The sequence below is a fragment of the Danaus plexippus genome, chromosome 11 (genome assembly GCF_018135715.1).
Source record: "Danaus plexippus chromosome 11, MEX_DaPlex, whole genome shotgun sequence".
NCBI classification, from domain to species: Eukaryota; Metazoa; Arthropoda; class Insecta; order Lepidoptera; family Nymphalidae; genus Danaus; species Danaus plexippus.
The window spans coordinates 5,822,672-5,842,670 of record NC_083544.1 but is presented as its reverse complement, the minus strand read 5'-3'; the positions used below and the strand labels follow the sequence as shown (position 1 = coordinate 5,842,670).

General features: G+C 30.6%; 1 protein-coding gene across 1 annotated transcript in view; it reads right to left on the bottom strand.

Moving 5' to 3' along the window:
* LOC116765886 (uncharacterized) overlaps positions 1 to 15,600 on the bottom strand; it is a 129,273-nt gene extending 113,673 nt beyond the window's left edge. Inside the window, exon 1 of the mRNA XM_061522067.1 lies at positions 15,007 to 15,600. The gene's annotated coding sequence lies outside the window, so the exon portion shown is untranslated. The remainder of the gene's footprint in view (positions 1 to 15,006) is intronic.
* Positions 15,601 to 19,999: the final 4,399 nt, after the last annotated feature.

The window sequence follows — 19,999 nt, the reverse complement described above, 5'->3', positions numbered from 1 at the left end:
GCTGATAAAAATATTCATAATATAACCATTGATGATATTACGACGTTGTTTCCATAATTTAACAATAATGTAAGCTTCAAAATTTTCCGCGCGACTAGCAGAACATGAGTAAATAACATTTCAAATAGCGAAAGCGTATTCGTAATATCTGTATAACATGAACAAAGCAATACGTCTCTATTTTTGGGGTAGGAAAATGATTAAGTTTACCTTATATTAATATTGAAAGTCACAATGACAAACATGTGATATAAAATTGCAAACGTTGTGATGAATTGAACGAAGAGTTATGTGATATGTCACTATATTTAAATATTTTGAGATTAATTAAAAACGTAAATTATTATAATAATTCTAACATATCACCATTTTTCATTCTACTACTAACTAAGTTCGGATGTATTATATTATATCTAGTTAGTTCTTGTGTTGCAAGTGATATCATTTATAATCACAATTTAAAGAATGGAAATAAAAGCTAACAGAGATAAAATATTTCAGAGTTATTTCTGCGCATTGCTCTTCGATAGTGTCTTCTATCTGTGGCCATAGAAAAAATCTCAATGACGATAAACGTAACAAGCTTTAATAATAATTAATATAATGAATAAAACTCTCTGTAATCAAACCCAATCATTGATTTTAAGGGATTCCATCAGAATAGAAATGCTAAATACAATGTAATATTATACAATTATTTCTCATGTTAATATGTTACGAAATAAGTAATTTCTTCCCCAAATCTATTATGGCTTCTGAAACAATATGTTCAAGTATATAATATTATAGCAAGTGAATACAGAAAATTACTAATCTTTTATCATATGTATGCTCAAAGGATATTTGAAGTTCGTGTCAAGTGTATCTTGTAATCACTGAACAAAATTTCATAAAGGAATTTTATAATTATTATTATGAATATTTATGTTTAATGTAAGGGAATTTCCCTCGAGGCCAAAGTGTACTGGATTTATATTGTAAATGTATAATTTTCAGAGGCTTTGAAATAATATAAATTGTAAAAGGGTTTGAAATAATATTTATCCCATAATTCATTGACCACAAAAATGTAATTAAAACAATCAGAAAACTTTATCTAGAATCTAGCTGCAGTCTATAAGTATCGCCCAGCTCGAATAAAGAAGTACCTATAAAGACTTTCAGGTTATATTTCTCGTATATTGTTGTTCCCAATATGACATTTTTTCTGAAAAGACAGATAAACTGGGAACTTTCTTTCCCATATCCATAATTGTTTTAAAAAGAAGCCGTGTAATGGATTTGTTATATTTTAGTATTTAAAATATTCCAATAATTACTCTCTGTGAGAGTAATAACTGCATGAATTAAGAAAATCAACTATATTTCTAATACGACGATGTTTGTTTTCTGTTGTTTGGCTTTCTTCGAGTTCAGTAATATTAGAAAATATGGACATAAATACGATTAGAATGGAGAAGTAAATCTAAATTATTTTTTATATACCTTTAATACCATATAATATTTCTTAGTAGACGAAATTATTTTTGACTGTTAAAACAACATATAAATTGGTAATGGATAAATTGCTCGAAATTATCATCGCACTACCGGGTTAAAGGTGGTAGACTAATGGGTGCAATAAAAGAGAAACATCTAGCGTATATGTGAATATTTTATATAACATTTCTACGATACTATAACTTTAAGGACTAAGAAGCATACGGCATAAACCGCTTTATGATGGCTGTAAAATGACTTCCGAGGCATAAACGCTTGTAGATTAGTGCACGGTAGCAAGAGACGAACATTTTTAGAACTATTAATGATTACTACTAAACTTTTTATTACCTAATTTAATTGTTTTATACTTTAAATGGTATTATTGATGTTTAAATGTAACTTACCCGTTTAAAAACCGTGTTCGCGGTTGCTGTGAAGGAATCGATAGGTCTGGATTATGTACATGTAAAATAATGAAAAACGCATAGTATCCGAAAAACTTAGTTTCATTTAAATATGTACACGTGAAAACCTTAGACATCATTATGTTATTAACTTACAAGTTTTAAAACCGTAACACATGGTCTGGTCTCTTTTGAACATTCTTTTTAAATAAAGACAAAAATAAACTGAGTTTTTGCAATCATTTGAAAAATTATTCACAATGTCTATTACATTCCTTTAAATCTCGTGTTTTTAATTTATTTTATACTGCATTCAAAGTTAATAGTTTCTATAAGACAAAACTGGGTATATTTCATAATGGGATCTAAGACTTTTGCGAGTTTTATACATTTAAATGAAACTAATATTATTTGGATATACTACGCGTGCTTTATTTTTGTAAAAAACTGCATACTCCCGACGATTCGGTTACTGTTACATCTCGTCTGTCCATGATCACGGTTGCTGAAAAGTAACGGGATTAGTCGGGATTATGTAGTTTTTTTTACAAAAATAAAGCACGCGTAGTGTATCCGAATAATATTACTTTCATTTAAATGGATATATTTCATTTTAAATATTACGGGTACCTGCACCATAGGAAAATCCATGTTAAAAGAAAACTACTGAAATATTAATACCTTTCATTACTTGTAAAAGTATCAGCAAAGATGAGAATGATTTTTGCTCCATATATTCCTCCATTTACAATTTGGGTTATTCTACATTAATACCAAATAATCTCAATAATAAACATTACAGTTTCACCATATAAATAGACAAAAAGGTATATAATACCTAAAGCTACTCATAAATTTGATATTAATGAATAAATCTACAGCCTCAATAGAAACATAGCCAATGAATTGTACTTTAAAATTACGGCTATAAACTGTACGTCAATTGGGTCATTTATTTACTACTAGACAGTTTATGGTCGTGTAAAAATGGAGAAGCTGCCACTTAACAGAAGATTTATTGATGTCATTCCTGTTGTAATTGCGTCTGCTGAAAGTGCTATTGAGCGATATGTAAATTTCGAAACGTCAATATCAACAGATTTTTCCGTATAATTAGTTGTATTTTATATTATGGATCAAATTAAATATTAGTGTAAAAAATTTCTCATGACCTTGTTTATATTATAAATATTAGGTGAATGGAAAAATTACTTATGTTTTTCATTTATTCAGTATCTCGACTATTAACAGAGACCTTTGAACCCTAATTTCATAATGTATTATTAAACACGTGTTATTATTTTAATAATATAACGAGTTGTTATAGTGCGGAATAGATATCCTCTATCAAGAAAAAAAATTTTTAGCTGCTTCAAAGATAGTGTAAAACGATATATTTATTCATAAGTAGCTTGCATACATTTGTACACAAATAAAGAGTGTAGGTTCGTTAAATTTAATAGATTTTATTTATTATGTTTAACTTTGTGTCAAGCTAACGCATTCTATGCAATTTTTTTTACATAATATTTTTAATTTTTTGGCAAGCATACATCCACATCCTACTTATTTCTTGTTAAGATCTTTCACTCTTAGGATACGTAAAGAAATTGCCTTTAGACCATAGAAGTGGCTTTTTTATATTGATTTTTTTTATTTTACATAATGTGTGACCGTTGAATAAAAAGATTCTTAATTTTTATAAAATCATACCTCACTAAGAGGAATCTTACATAAAATAAAATTTTGAACAACAACAATGGTTTTTGACTCTAAAACATTCATTATTTTGGTTGTATGTAAAATAGATGTGTAATTTAAAAATTTTCATACATTTTGTAAACAACCATAATTGTGACGCTGTATTGATTTCCTAAAAATCTGATGTTAGGATAAAAACGACTGTTTCATTAAGTGATAGACGCGGAAACTGACTGCAAGATAAACAGCACAAATAAATCCTGTGAAGTTACTCAAACAGAGTAGTTTTTAAGTGTGGTAATTATTAATTCAGTAATGTAGCGTTACTCAAAACGTGAGTTACTTAACGTCTTCAATATTTCTATTCTATTTTAAGAAATATTCTTAAAATTATAACAAAGTTTTTATTTCTTTTTAATACTGTTGGCCTATGCTAAATAGCTATAATTAAAGTCAAGCTGGGTTTCGAAAAGGCTTCAGCACCGTAGACCACATCCATACTGTTCGGCAGATTGTACAGAAAACAGAAGAGTACAATCAGCCGCTGTGTCTGGCTTTTGTGGACTACGAGAAAGCCTTCGACTCCATCGAAACTTGGGCGGTTCTGGACGCTCTGCAACGATGTGGTATAGATCTTAGACTTTCGCGAGTTTTATTCATTTAAATTAAACTAATATATTTTGAATATACTACGCGGATGTTATTATTTTTAAACTACATAATCCCGACGTTTCGGTTACTTTTCAGCTACCGTGATCACAGGGGTTTTAGGTAACCCATACAATTTCGGTGGTTTTGCACACGCTGGTATGGGTTCCCTAAAATCCATAAACAAGATGTTCCTTTACGCCCAAATGTAAGCCAGATTGACTCACCATCTTATAAACTGGCAAAATTTCTTTCAAAGATATTATCACCACTCCGGGGCCACACAAAGTTATTTGTTAGGGATTCCTATTAGTTTGTCAATGATATAAAACACCTAAAATTGACAGACAATGACAGTATGATCAGTTTCGATATACAGTTATTATTCACTAGTCTACCTGTTCTTGACTGCATCGAGATTGTAAGAGGTAAGTTAAAGGATAACAATATGACTATTGAATATGCAGACCTTTTAAAGCATTGCCTAACATCTGGCTACCTCATGTGGAAGGATGAATTCTACATACAAGTAGATGGAGTTGCAATGGGTTCGCCGGTCTCCCCCGTTGTCGCTGATATATTCATGGAGGACTTCGAGGCGCTAGCCCTTTGCTCTTCTCCAATAAAACCTTTAATATATAAACGGTAAGTAGATGACACCTTCACAATATTAAATAAAAATAAAACATCTGCTTTTCTTAACCACCTTAATTCTATCAATAGCAAGATTCAGTTTACTATAGAATTAGAGGCAAATAATTTTTTACCTTCCTTGATATACTTGTCATTAGGAACCTTGATAATACTTTGGGACATACTGTTTATAGGAAACCCACACATACGGATAGGTATCTTAATGGAAACTCACACCACCATCCTATCCAGCTAGCTACCGTATGCAAATCTTTGTTAAAGAGAGCCCAACACCTTTGTGATGCTGAACAACTAGAGACCGAGCTGCGGCATGTAAAACATGCTCTCACCACCAACAACCTGCCCGTGTCTCGCCAGCATCGCAAGAACCACTTGAAGCCACCCATAGTTGAGCTACAATCTGCAATATTACCATATGTGAAGGGAGTTAGAATGGGCAACATCTTGAAGAAGCTTTCGATCAAGACTATTTACAAACTATATAAGAAGGTGAGCCAATTCTTGAGACCAATCAAGAGTACCATTCCTTTGCAACAAGCGCTCGTATACAAACTGGATTGTGATTGTAGCTTATCATAAGTAGGACAAACGAAGAGGAGCATCGGTACAAGGGTGAAGGAACACATCTCAGACATCAAAAATAGGCGCGCGTCGAAGTCAGTAGTGTGTGAACACACAATGGACAAACCAGGCCACTACATTTGGTTTGATAAACCACAAATCCTCGCTCGTGAAGACAGGTATATAACGAGGTTAATCCCCGAGGCTATTGAAATTAAAAAACATCCAAATTTCAATAGAGAAGATGGCTGGAATCTATCCAACACCTGGGACTGGTGTTGAAAATATAAAATCCCATGTCCGTGACCACACCACAGGACCTCTGACACCGTAAGCGAATTCTGCCGGCATCCAGAGGGATACGCCAGAAAATTAAGAAATCGATGGCGGTAGATGATAAATAACAAGAACCGACTGACAAACATTCACATCTCGTCTGCTTTGCTGCAAAGTAACCGAAACGTCGGGATTATGTAGTTTTAAAATAATAAAATCCGCGTAGTATATCCGAAATATATTAGATTCATTTAAATGATGTGGTATAGATTGGCGATACATCGAGGTGCTAAGAAGACTATATGACACCGCCACCATGACCGTCCAGCTCCAGGACCATAAGATCAACCCCATCGAGCTGCGTCGGGGGGTGAGACAGGGGGATGTTATATCGCCGAAGCTTTTCACCAACGCACTTGAAGATGTCTTTAAGAATCTGGACTGGACTGGACGGGGTATAAACGTGAACGATGAGCACATCTCGCACCTTCGGTTTGCCCACAACATCGTTATAGTAGCAGAGTCGCTGGAACAGTTAAGTGGGATGCTGTATAGCCTTAATGAAGCCTCACGACGGGTTGGTCTTGGCATGAACCTGGATAAAACCAAAGTGATGTTCAATGAACATGTTTTGCCAAGTCCGATATATGTCGAAGGATCGATGCTTGAAGTTGTTCAGGAGTATATCTAGCTAGGGCAAGTAATCAAGCTCCGTAGAAACAACTTCGAGCGAGAAGTCGATCTCAGGGTTCAGTTGGGTTGGGCAGCATTTAGCAAACTCCGTCGAGTTTTCTCTTCGCCTATACCGCAATGCCTGAAGACAAAAGTGTAAAACCAGTGCGTCTTACCTGTTATGACTTAAGGTGCTGAAACGTGGACATTGACGGTTTGACTGGTCCATAGATTCAAAGTCGCACAGCGGGATATGGAGCGGGCTATGCTCGGAGTTTCTTTGAAGGATAAAGTTCACAATGAGGTCATCCGACAAAAAACCAAGGTAACCGACATAGCTCGCAGAATTAGCTCGCTGAAGTGGCAATGGGCTGGTCATGTCTGCCGAAGGACCAATAGCCGATGGAGCAGACGAGTCCTAGAATGGAGATCGTGACTCGGCTACCGTAAGGTAGGACGCCTCCCTGCCAGGTGGACTGACGACCTGAATAAGGTCGCTGGAGGGGACTGGCTACGGAAGGCGGAGGACCGGGTACTGTGGCGTGAATTGGGAGAGGCCTATGTCCAGCAGTGGAACAAGATTGTCTAAATGAATGAAAAAAAAAGTCAAGATTATATCTTATATATAAAATTCTCGTGTTACAATGTTCGTTCCCGTACTCCTCCGAAACAGATTCACCGATATACATGAAATTTTGTGAGCATATTGAGTAGGTCTGAGAATTGGCCAACATCTATTTTTCATACCCCTTAGTGGTAAGGGTTATTCACCCTTAAACTGTTTTTTTTTAATTTTTTAACGAAATTTTTTGGTTTTATTTTTTATAATGTGGCATCAAAAATATACACAACCCTAAATTTTTGCTTTTTTATCACCAACCCCTATTTTTTTATATATATGCAAACACGATACGAGTGTATGTTTGCTTTAGCTAATATGTAAAATGGCTGAACTGCGTTTAACGGGACTTATTGGCAGGTAGCTGATGTAATTAAAAGTAACTTAGGGAGGCAAGGCGCATACGGGGCTTTAAAGTTTTGTCTTATTATTTTTCTTACGCAGACGGAGTCGCGGGTAACAGCTAGTAGGTATATAAAATATATATGTATATTATTATAACATTCAAAACATGTGTGAAATAACAAATCAGTAGTTACAATATTTAATTCCAACCTATGTTATATAATAATTTGTTCTTACAATAGTCTGTGAGGCCTTGGTGGTGACAATGAACGAGGAATCACCATCTAAATTTATTTAAAGCACCTGTGGCCGGGTTTCAAGTCAGCTGTTTATATATTGGCTACTAAACTATTTCCTCAAACCACGACCTTTAATTCTTACTAACTGCATAGTGTCAACCTTCGGGTTTGACAGCGGAATTCACGTCTTCTTAAATACGTTTTACTTCACATATATTTTAATGTTTTCTTTGATGTATGACATGTTGGAGTGGAAATGATTTTTTTCTAATTGAATATGTATCATAAGTTAAGAAGAAGAGACATTGAATAAATAGATAAAACGTTAATATCGCAACGAAAAATGAATCTATGACATTGTTTCTTTACTACAAATTTTAATGTTTTTCTTATTCAAACATAAAATAAATTTACATATTAATAGAAAAAACACTTAATGAATACAGTTTCTATAATTAATTGATTCCAGTGTCTAATTATTACTATAATTAATCCGAAATTTAAATATTTATTCAATTTAGAAACATCTTGCTATCTTGTAATTTTGTTAAGCCTTTTAACTGATATTTAAATTAAAATATAAGACAAATGTGACTAAAACAACACTAAAGGAAAGTTCTTATTTACTTTTATGAGCTATTACGATATTTTAAGAAACCTAAATATATCTTTAGGATGCATCATACGGCAGAAACAAAATATGCCAGCGGTTGGAAATAGCATCATTTTCAAAACGTTACTATATACATATAAATATAGTTTCAATTATTTAAGTAAAGTTAAATTTAGAGTGTTAATGAAAATGGGTTTTAATTTTTTTTTATACTATTGATATCTTTATGAAAATTAAGAACGACTATTGCCAGTATAGGTTGCTAGTTTGATTTGCTATTAAATTTGTATGTTTTTGAGCGTGTGAGATTCTGTTTTGAAAGGCTGAGCTGAGCCACTGAGCCTCTTTAAAACATGGTTAGAGATCAAAGTTAGAGTAAATAACTAGGAAGAAAAATTTTCTAATTAAGATCAATTTTACGTTAAAGAAATTAAGCTGGCCCTGTTATGATCTGACAGAATTCATGATGAATATATGGAAGGACTTTGTGTTTCAATCAGCCTTATGCCGGAATCCATACTTTTCAAAAGGTAATATTTTAAAATATAGATGGATGGACGATACTCTTGTGCTAGTTACTATTTTAATCTAATTATAAAATTAATTTATGTTCTTCCTATATCGTCTTAGCTCTAATTACTTAATATACTTGAGCTTACTTTTTATGTTCTACTAGTGTTGCCTATGACTTCAGCTTGAAGGAGAATGTATATAAAGTGTTAAAAAACTAAAAAACTTATCGACAGCAATATTAGTGGTCTTTATCATGTGTCTGCATACAAAAAAACAGTTGTCATGCCGAGGGACCTCGATAACTTTACGGAATTTCTAAGCTTGATTATTATACAGTTCACAGTTGTCTAATCTACATTACTGTTCAGTTTTTTCAAAAGCAGTTCATACATACACGCGTTGATCCACAGATACATAAATCCACACATTAACACATCAATACATTCACAAATCTACACATTCAAACGTCGAGACATTAATACATCCATACAGACACACTGACTTACAGACTATCAAAATTATAATATCAGTAAGATTACCAAAATCAATAAACATTAAAGAATTATGTGATTACTGAAAATCACTTAATTGATGATTATCTTATAGTAAAGCTTAAATATGACCTGTTTATGTGATTGACAGTTACCTAATTGACGCAAGTTTCCACGTACCTTTGAACTTATTAATATGTATTATTGGATTGCAACACGGTAATCTTGTTTACACCATAAGTAAGTCTTGTTACTTAAGTAAATTAACGTAAAGGACATCAGAAGATGTTTCTTTAGAAAACATCTAAAAACAGTTTTTATACATATAAATCTCTGGGTTCAAATCAACTTACAACTTTTATTTTTTGTTTTATTTTTTTTTTATTAATAATAAACTTTGAAAATAGAGTCAGAAAAATCTACGAAATAAAAAAATCATAAGACAAGAAAGCCCTTAGAAAAATTAAAACCAGAATCTCAAGTCAACTCTGTCATTAGTTTTGTAATCTATACTTAAGAAGTTATCCTTATCATAACAGTATTTTTACAGCAACTTATTATTTCTTATAGATAGATAACTTTGATTTTCTTGAGTACACATTTTAAATGAAACTATGTTCCTTGGAAGTGCTACAGGTTTTCATAACATATTTTACATTTACTCGATGTTTCAATTACTTTACAGCAACCGTTATAATTGACAGACGATATTAAAGTGTTTTTGTAAGTCTCGATATTTATCCCTTATCAAACCATTGTAATCCGGGATATCATGTTATCATATGACCATTTTAAGACGTTCATTAAATTCTCTCTATAATAACTGACAATAAAAACTAAAGGAAAGAACGGTTGCACGAATACATCACGGTTAAATAAAAGAAAAATATTTTTTTGTATAATATATTCAGTAAGTGAACTTGTATAATAAATAAACAATATGATAGATCTGGTCTGCCCGTGACCACGGTTGCTGAAAAGTAACCGAAACGTCGGGATTATGTAGTTTTTAAAATAATAAAATCCGCGTACTATATCCGAAAATATATTAGTTTCATTTAAATGAATAAAACTCGTGAAAGTCTTAGATCTCATTATAACAATGATAGATTGAGCTATTATTACAGAAGTATAATGCCATCTAAAAATTAAAAACAATTAAAGTGTAATATGCAATAGGTTTACACTGTTCACATGAGGACTTAATAGAAAAGTTTAAAAACTATTTTCGGCGCAAAATAATGATGAGAATATGTTAGATAGCACGTTCCTTTTTTAAAATACAAGATGTGCTTTAATGAATAAAAGTAAAAATTTCAGCCCTCTGTATTTATCCTAATTGTATCGTGTTCCTAAAAGTTAGTGTATGTTGGACTATGTAGGCCCTTCATCAACCCTCACTATTTTCAAAAAGTCTCGTCACAAGATTGTAGATTCTTTTATGGAAATAGATTTTAGACAAGTAACATTAATACTAAATAATTTCGAGGATAAACATAGATGAGATAGGCAATGAGACGTGGTAAGATGTGCCCGTGATCACAGTTGCTGCAAAGTAACCGAAACTACAGGAGTATGTAGTTTTTAAATTAATAAATTACGCGTAGTAATACGAAAAATATTTGTTTCATTTAAATGAATACTGGCGAAAGTCTTAGATCTAATAACATAATATAGCATTTAAATTATTACACTTATACAGTGTAGGCTATAAAAATTCAAGTAAGTACAAAACTTCATTAACTTAGAAAAACATTTATTATAAACAAATAATTTCTAAATTTTTTTTGTTAGATTACTATCAAATATAACACCAATAAAATAATAAAATTAAAATTATTTTTTTGTAGGGCTAATGTAGTACATATATGTATATTATGTATTATTCTACTATATTATATGTCCTGCAAATAATGGTTTCACAATATCAAAGCATTTTATGAGTAATTAGTATTTGTACTGTTTATCATAAGTTTTGCAAGTTCGGATAAAAGTGTAAGTAAAAAAATTATATCTAAGATTTTCGCGTGTATTCATTAAACGTTGGGATTATGCTGTTGTAAAAAAATTAAAAAAACGAGTAGTAATATCCCATAATCTTAGTTTATTTTATCTAATTAAAAAAAAAAATATGATAAATATATGTACATATATTTTCATATTTATTATACCTAGTTTTCCCTATTTTATGTTACAATATTAATTTAAAAAAACAAAATTTCTGAGTGAAAACCTAATTTAACTTTATAACAGATTAATTTTAGCATAAAAATTTAAGAGTGTCACGGTAACGGGTATTCGGCCTTTATAATTTAAATGGTATTTTATTTTATTGCAGAAGTCGCGGTCTAGGTATAAAAAATATTTTTACGATTGAAGGGTCCCTTGTAGATGATCACTCTAAGCGATAGGACTTCCCTTGACTTCATAATAATTTGAAGTTTTATTTCGAATCATGTCGAATGTGCATCAAAGAGGTTATTGTGTTTGTTGAATTATGATGAAAGAAGTGTCCAAAAATATTTAAAACTTTCCCACAGCACATATCAAAATAATACACAAAAATATGCCATCCCGTCACGTGTAACGCAATTGACATTCTTGATGGAAACGTTCAATAACTGAGGGGCTCTGCAGTATCCAATCACTTACAACTGAACACGTCTTAGAGCTGTCACATTTTTCTTTTATTTAATATATTTTTTTCTAACATATCGCTTTATAGAGCTATAAATTTCTAAAAGCTATTAAAAACCTTTTAATTTTTTTTTCTTTTGCTAACGTTTGTATTTTTCAATGGCATATGAAATCAGAATTCGCCTTTGTTGCTTATTAATATGGTAAATGTGTCTCAGTATTTTCAGCTCTGTAACCTGAATATGCAATACCTATCCAATTTTAGACGTGTATTGATCCGAATACCCTGCAACTGGAGATTAGATACGCCTACCAACAATTACAACCTGGATTGTGACAACAATAGATAGTATGAATAATTACTTGTATATGATATTGTAATAATGAATGCTTTGCGATAACAGTTTAATTTTTTTTTATGTGACGATGTTGTCGTTGTCTATACATGAAGTATTTTATTGTCATTTAAATCGTCTAAATATATAAAAACTTTAAGTAGCGATTTGTTCATTTTTATAAATCGTTTTAAAGTATCATTATAAAGTGTTTTATATCCTTTATCGCCTTAATATCATATAAAATTCAACGTTTCCCACGTTACTAACCAAATGTTTCCCTCAGGAAATTGAGTCTTATTATTAACTCCGCAGTCTACACGTGGGAACATTTTCAAGATTTTACAATAAAATTTTGCTTTTAAAACTTATTAAATAAATTCTCATTTGCTTTAGAGTAAAGATAAACTTATTGATTAGTCTCAATGAATTTATGATGTCCGTTACATTATAAGTATTTTAATTATTGGAATTTAAGCATTTAGTTGTTTTTAACACAAAACTAAACATTAATCAAGCATTATTTACTTTATCTGGAAATTAAAAAATTGGTAAATCTCTACAATTTATTACTTTACAATCAATTAGGAATTATTTGTCATGTAATTATTACTATAACTTTAAACTCAAGTAAATTGAAATTCGGAAACTATGTTTTGAATCAAATCTTTGATTTTGCGGGTAACCGCACGTCATGAAAATTAGTGTTAACCTATTCGAGAATTCCAAACTTTACACAATTAAACTCTTAACAAAGCTTTGTTCTGATGTGCTATATGTAACGCAATAATTGGATTAGGATTGATTTAATGTTATATATTATTATATTAGAATAAAATTCATATATATGAAGTAGTAATATTACTATTTATGTAAAAGATTTAATTGATCTTCACACTTTTTAAATCAAGTAACATCTTAAAATATCAATAGTGCGAGCTACTGTCAAGCTTAGGACTTAGTTAAAATATGATTTTTTTTTTTCAAATTTAACTTATACAGGCTTTTTCATCACATATGTTATATGTGATTTGAAAATAAATTTAGTAATCATTGTTAACAATATGAAATAACTTAATGGTGAGGTAAAAACACGTTAAGGGAATAGCTAGTATAACTGACCAGTAAAAAATAGAAATCTTCAAAATTTCTCAGAATGTATATCAAGTTAAACTGAGATGCTTTAAACTTGAAACTTGTCTGGTTTTGTCCAATTTCAATTATGTTTGTTTGGGTTGGGTCAGAGTTGTATAATACAATGAATTTACAGAATCGTTACAACAATCCTTGAGGTGATAAACCTTGGGTTTAAGCTTTTGTCGCCACTTTCCAGGAGTTGTGAGTGAAAATTGGTTATGTGATGGCATGAGAAAAATCAAATGTTCTTAAATTATAATTACATTATTTAAAGAAAGTTTGAAAGATTTTTTCCGACTGATTTCCATATCTTTTGACAAACGAATTGAAAGACTTCGAAAGACTTCTTTTTAAAAATATTATCCTGTTAACTCTAGCATAAAATACTTTATGTATGGAAAAAAATATTGTATTCAAAACAAATTATTAGTTATTCTTTATTTGTTTTGCTAAGCAACAACTTAATAGAGTTTGAAATTTCCAAGAATAAATTACTTTTAAAACTTATGTATGGAGTTGTTAAAAAAAAGGAAAACCTTAAGAATTTTAAGTTTATCCATAATTGCTCGACCTCGAAGGCTTACTATTTGTTATCATTAAGTGCTATGTTAGTTTTACTTATTTTTAAGAATATGTTTATTGGAAATGTATTGATAAATGTAACGAGTAGAAGTGATCAAAAAATTGAATAATCGAAATGGTAGTTATAAAAGTCAAGAGCCTGCAAAGTCATTTCATTTGACAAGTAATAAGAGTTGAAACAGAAAAAATTTTTAAACATGATAAGAAATTGACGAAGTATAAAGAAATGCTAAGAGATTAAAAAACTTATCCCAATTCATTATGTACATAATGCGAGTAAATGCCAAACAATAATGAAACTATATACTATTTGGCATTGTATAACTCATTTAAAAATAACCACGATGTCATTGGACTTGGCACAGTCCGAATAATCTTTATGTAAGTACCAAAACAGCCGGGAATATGGCTTGGTGACAGCTCAATAATAGTTTTGTTTGCTATCAAAATATGATGCCATTTTATTTCATAAGTCCCTCCTGATCTATCTTTGAATTAGTATAGAAATATAGAATATAAGTACAATATTAAATTTTTGATAACTGACCTGATATACGAAACTGTCTTTGCCATGGCATTGATATCTCAACTAAATATAATAAAAAAAAAAATAAGGCCAAAGTGGTTATTATTGTAGAAACTTGCTTTAATTTTAGTCTATGTAAATTTATGTTTGATTTATTGTTTAAATTTGGAACAGTGTAATTTTTCTTGCATGTAGTTTTTGCAGTCCGCAAATTTATGTCGTTGAACACTAAACTTTAATGTTCTCATTATGAGCTATATTGAAAGTAGGACGCTCGACCTGTTAACATTTTAAATAATTGTTTGCTGTATGTGTAAGCTGAAACACTTTTTACGTGTAAAGAATGAAAATACGTGATACACAGATCTTATGAGAATCTAGCAGATATACGAACATACACCTTTTTACGAGTCATTTAGTACCGACGGTAAAATACATCATAGGGTACATTGAACGTGATATCTTTTACATGTTTGCTTTGATAAATTGACTGCAGTTTAAAATATTCCAAATATTAAATTAAAGTAGGTACATGATAAAAGTATAAGTATAATAAAATAATAAGTCTTACCAAATGCACAAGTCAGGAAGAATCAGATATTTAAATAACATACACACAGGGGACACTAAACACTCACTATGCTAACTTTTAAGCAATTTTTTTTTTTTATATATTTTCTAAACACGTATTAAAACACAGCTAATAAAACACTATAAGTCATAAATTTTATTTTTTAATGTCTTTGGTCGCACTTATCCCTATCCAGATAACTACAGGTTTAAAATAATGTCCAAAGTTATTTATAAAGAGTGTAAATTCGTAAATTGGTTATTACAAAGTTGTAAAATATTAAAGGTTGATAATAGAAAGCTTCAGTCGTTTCTTGTGTATAAATAGGTTCCGGTAATAAATTCTGTGATGCATATTGAAAAGGAAGAGATTTTAATCACAAAAATACGTATATTTTAATGGGGAAAAGTTTTCGGAGTGGAGTTTCAGAGTCATTTTCTTGGGATTAACTGGCGAGGGTCGCTCGTATGTTCGATTGTTGGGAGTTGAAACTACACTGAAGTTTTGTGTGTTCGTTTATTCGATCGTAGTCCATAGAGGGTCGCGTGAAGAGCGCGGTCGACTGCGCTGGTCGACGGTCGACGAAAGACTGAGCTGCCCGCCCAAGCTAGCAACAACCCTTGCTTGCATTCAACATCACTCGACATGCAAACTTACGTATCGTGCAATTTCGATAGCTGTTTTTGTAGTACTCCACCATTACTTTGTGGCTTGTTTCTATTTTTATGAGGTAAATGCGAAGTACCTACTGTTATTTTTGTTATATTTTATATGCGATTTTAACTACATAATTATTGTTAGTCAATAAACTGACAAAATTTCCATGAATAATGTTTAAACTAAAGGATTTGTTCATGAAACAAAGACTAAGTTTCTGTCTTCTCTAATCTTATAGGTACATATTTTACTGTATACACTTAATGTAAATGTGTATTAAGTTTTAAAATATTCTCTATAGAAATTTTTCTTCAGAAAAATGATTTTTTTGTGGTTATTGTAACAGATATCACCTCATAATATGATCAGTAATATTTTAGTGTGGCAATTAAATTTTGTTGTTTAGTATATAGTTATTGTGAATTGTAAAAAAATAAAAAAATAAAATGGAGTTTTTCGAATTTTGCAAGGAACAAAGACTTATTAAAAGTTAGTACATTGAATTTATGAAGTTGGTATAAAAGCTTAATTCGAGGATACTTAACGCGTCTTAATACCTAATTTATGTACTTTTATGGGGTGAAATGATTTATTAAAGTGGCGTGCTAGTTCGTATGAGTGAAAATTTTAACGCGTAATTATGTTAGGTCATTAACCTAATTTACTGTTCTATTATGTGGTGCAAAGATTAATTAGCACTTAAAAAAACAAAATAAATTTGATAAATTTTGTTATCACTTCCAGACGTTTTAGATTTTTTCCAACGTTAATGTTAAGTGAATAGAATTAATGAATCGTTTTGTGATTAACAATGAATATAGAAATCTTTTATTAAGCCATCTTAGCTAAGACAATAAGTTACACTTATCACAAATTTTCATTTTATTTCAATAATATAGGAATAGATGACATACGAGTACACAGACCTTTCCTGTAAGTTTGGTATCTAAAACCCACATCATTGTTTCAAATCTATGCTACAATTCTATACAATTAGTTGTTTCCGTGTTTATATATATAAATACATCTGTGATATTAGATTTAATTTTGTATTTAGGTAGAAGAAATATGAAATTCATGACGCATATTTCTCGTGACATTAATTTTTTTAATTAAACATGTCTTGAATACAACTATTCCAAGTTTCTATCGAAATATTTTTAGCAGTTTAAAAGATTCTCGTGTAAAAACGTTCAGAGAGGTATTTGGAGAAACAAAGAAAATTTTATGCATTTTTTTAAATGTACACAACGTGTTTTAACAGAGCATATACAAGTAAAGAATAATAAAAAATAAACAATATACGCATACACAAAGTGACGTAGACTTGAATCCTGTAATATAATTTTAGCTTCATCTCGAAGACGACAATCAAAGTTCTTCGATTGTTAGAGTGATGGTTTACTGAATCTCATGTGACCCCATTTAGATGCAAATTGTACTAGCAAAGGTGGACATCGAATTTCAAAATTAAGTTATGCATGCGAGACGAGTAAGCTGGAAACTTTAGTTTCAAAACTAATAAAATGTTATGTTACATCCCTGAATATGATCCTAAAAGTATTTTAAATAAGAATAATAAAATCAAGGTATATTCTCAAGTACTAACGTTTTTTGAATTACAAATAACACGAAATCTTAATTTTTTAAGGGTGTAACTTTTAATGAAAAATAGATGAACTAGTAAAGGGAAAAAAGGTTGTTGAGTCATGTTGTAAAAACGTTAGTGTAAATGTATCTAAATTACCTAAAAAGATATGGAAAAAAGATATGGAAATTTTTTATTTTAGGTTTTGATATATTTATTCTTATTTCGTTTATTTTGCCTTTTATGACGTTTAGGTTTTATGAATAGTAGAAATAATAGTTCATAAGCATAATATTTTCAGAAAGTAAATATTGACATTTAGTCGTCCGTAGTAGTAGACTTAGGCAGAGGGAGGGAAGTCAAGTTAATTTGCTTTTTTTCAATAAAATTATAATGACATAGGACAAAAAAATTAAAAAGCACACTAGGAAATTCTGTAGGTCCGGGTATAATTGATAAAAAAGTTAACTTTTAGGGTGAAAAACAAAATGCTAATGCATTTAACGAATATAATGCAATCAGAATCTATAATATCAAACCGATAATGAAGCATGATAAAGAATAGCACTTCTTAATTTCTACATTTATTTCCTTTTAAGTTATTAAGTTTTCATTTCAATATTGTATGATGATGTTATACGGATGTCTTATTACAGATATTTCTTAGTTCAAGACATCGTGACAGGTTAATATATAAAATTAAAATATAAAAAATGTTATAAATATCAAAAGCAAAATGATCTGAAAGCTATTCAAACATAATTATATTTCTTTTTAATGGCAGCTTAGTAATTGATGCGGTAATAAATTTTCCCGGCTTGATTTATTGCAAACGTAATATCCTGTAGTTACATTATAAAGACGAAATTGCTTGATGAGTGTTTGCGAGTCTTTAATAAAAAATGTATAAAGTGATTTTTATAAAACTTTTGCTCATTGAGCTGACATCAGTTTTCAACTAAATTTAACATTTATGAGACAGTTACGATAACAGACTCCTATTAAAACCAAATGTTGTGTCTCGGGACATATTTAGTTCCTACCTGCAAATATTATAACATAAATTTTGTATTTACACTGCGTTTCAGAGAGGAAAAATGAGGAAAATATTATTCTACGTTTACATTACTTTCGCTATGTAAATTGCAAAAATTGTTCTGTAGTTTAATATTTAATAAGAATGAAATATTACTTTAATATTTGATATGATTAAAACATATTGTGATTATGTTAAAACAGCTGTTAAAATGTTTATGATCGGGAATTTAATGTAATTATGTATAACAATAGGAGTAATTAGTTGCCATCCATCCTATTCATGGACCACCTGGAATACTTAACTTATAAATTGTATTATTGTAACGTTTTAAGAATTTAAGAATGTACGATATTTTTCAGCGAGCTAGTTTTTCAGCAGAATAATCGTTTGTACTAAAATAAAACGTACTTCTTCATACTGGAGCATTTTTTTTATAATGAGAAGTCCGTTTAATACAGTTATTCTTGGCTACAACAATTGACAACAGAATCACATGAGCCGTGTATTTTTTTATATCTAATATCATACCGGATTTTGGAATCGGATCGGAATGTCTCCCGTGACTGATGATCGCTGGCGCGCTTCGGTCTCGAGTACTCGTAGGAGTCGCATGACGCGGTGTGACGTCACTTTATTACGCACTTCTAAATCCGTACGCGACTTTCACAAAAGCTATGATAGTACCGAGTATTTGACGACACTGAGGTCAATTTCAATACAAATAATATGAACTATTATTTTTAGTAAGAGTAAGAGATTTAAAAAGATATTTTTTTAATATTTTTTGTGTGTGATAAATTATAATTAAATTGGTAGGTAAATAAAAAATAAATCTTTGAAGTCTAAATGTTTTTTTTTATTTGTAACGTTACTTTATCTGCAGCATTTAGCTATTATATGTTAATTAAATATGACGTTTGAAAATTAATATCACTAATATGATTTATGAAAAAATTCACCAAACGACTATTAGTTATTTTCTGTCAACGAAGAACTGACAGAGACAAGTTGAACAATAGGTCGAGTTAATTAAAAGAAACGCTATTAATTATGTGTTAAGGTCGATAGCATAATATTTTATTCAATACATCTGAGACCGCTTTGCCTATTAACATCAATAATTTAAAAATATAGGTCACTCTGTAAAAATACCCAATAGTTTGTCTAACATAAACTATTTTATAAAAAAATACTGAAAACAGAAAACCGTACTAGAGAGGTTGATATATATAAGCATATATATATATGCTTACTTCTATAGGAGAATTCAGTTTTTAAGATAATCAGAATGTCTATCCATATAGCATGTTCAATTGCCACCCTAACTTCTATTTATTTACATGTTGAAATAAAATTAAAATAATTCTAAGAGCCTTTTATGGCGTGCCTTACTTTTTTGTTAGTCGATACACATAATAAGAACCCCGACTGCCATATAAAATATATGTATACCTGTGTTATTGACTTAATTTGAACGCAATTAGAGGGGTCCGTATAACCATCAACAACAAGACTTATGATCACATCCAGTTCTCGCCCTTGTCCACTGGGCGATTTCAAGTCTGACTCGCCTCAACAATTTTCACTATGCAGTATAGCAGTGGGTTGTGAATTAGGTTCTATGTATAGACAAGAACTTCTTAGAGAGCTGTGAATTATAAATGTTAGTTGTGAATCGCAAGATGCTACCACAGAGATTGCGAATTCTT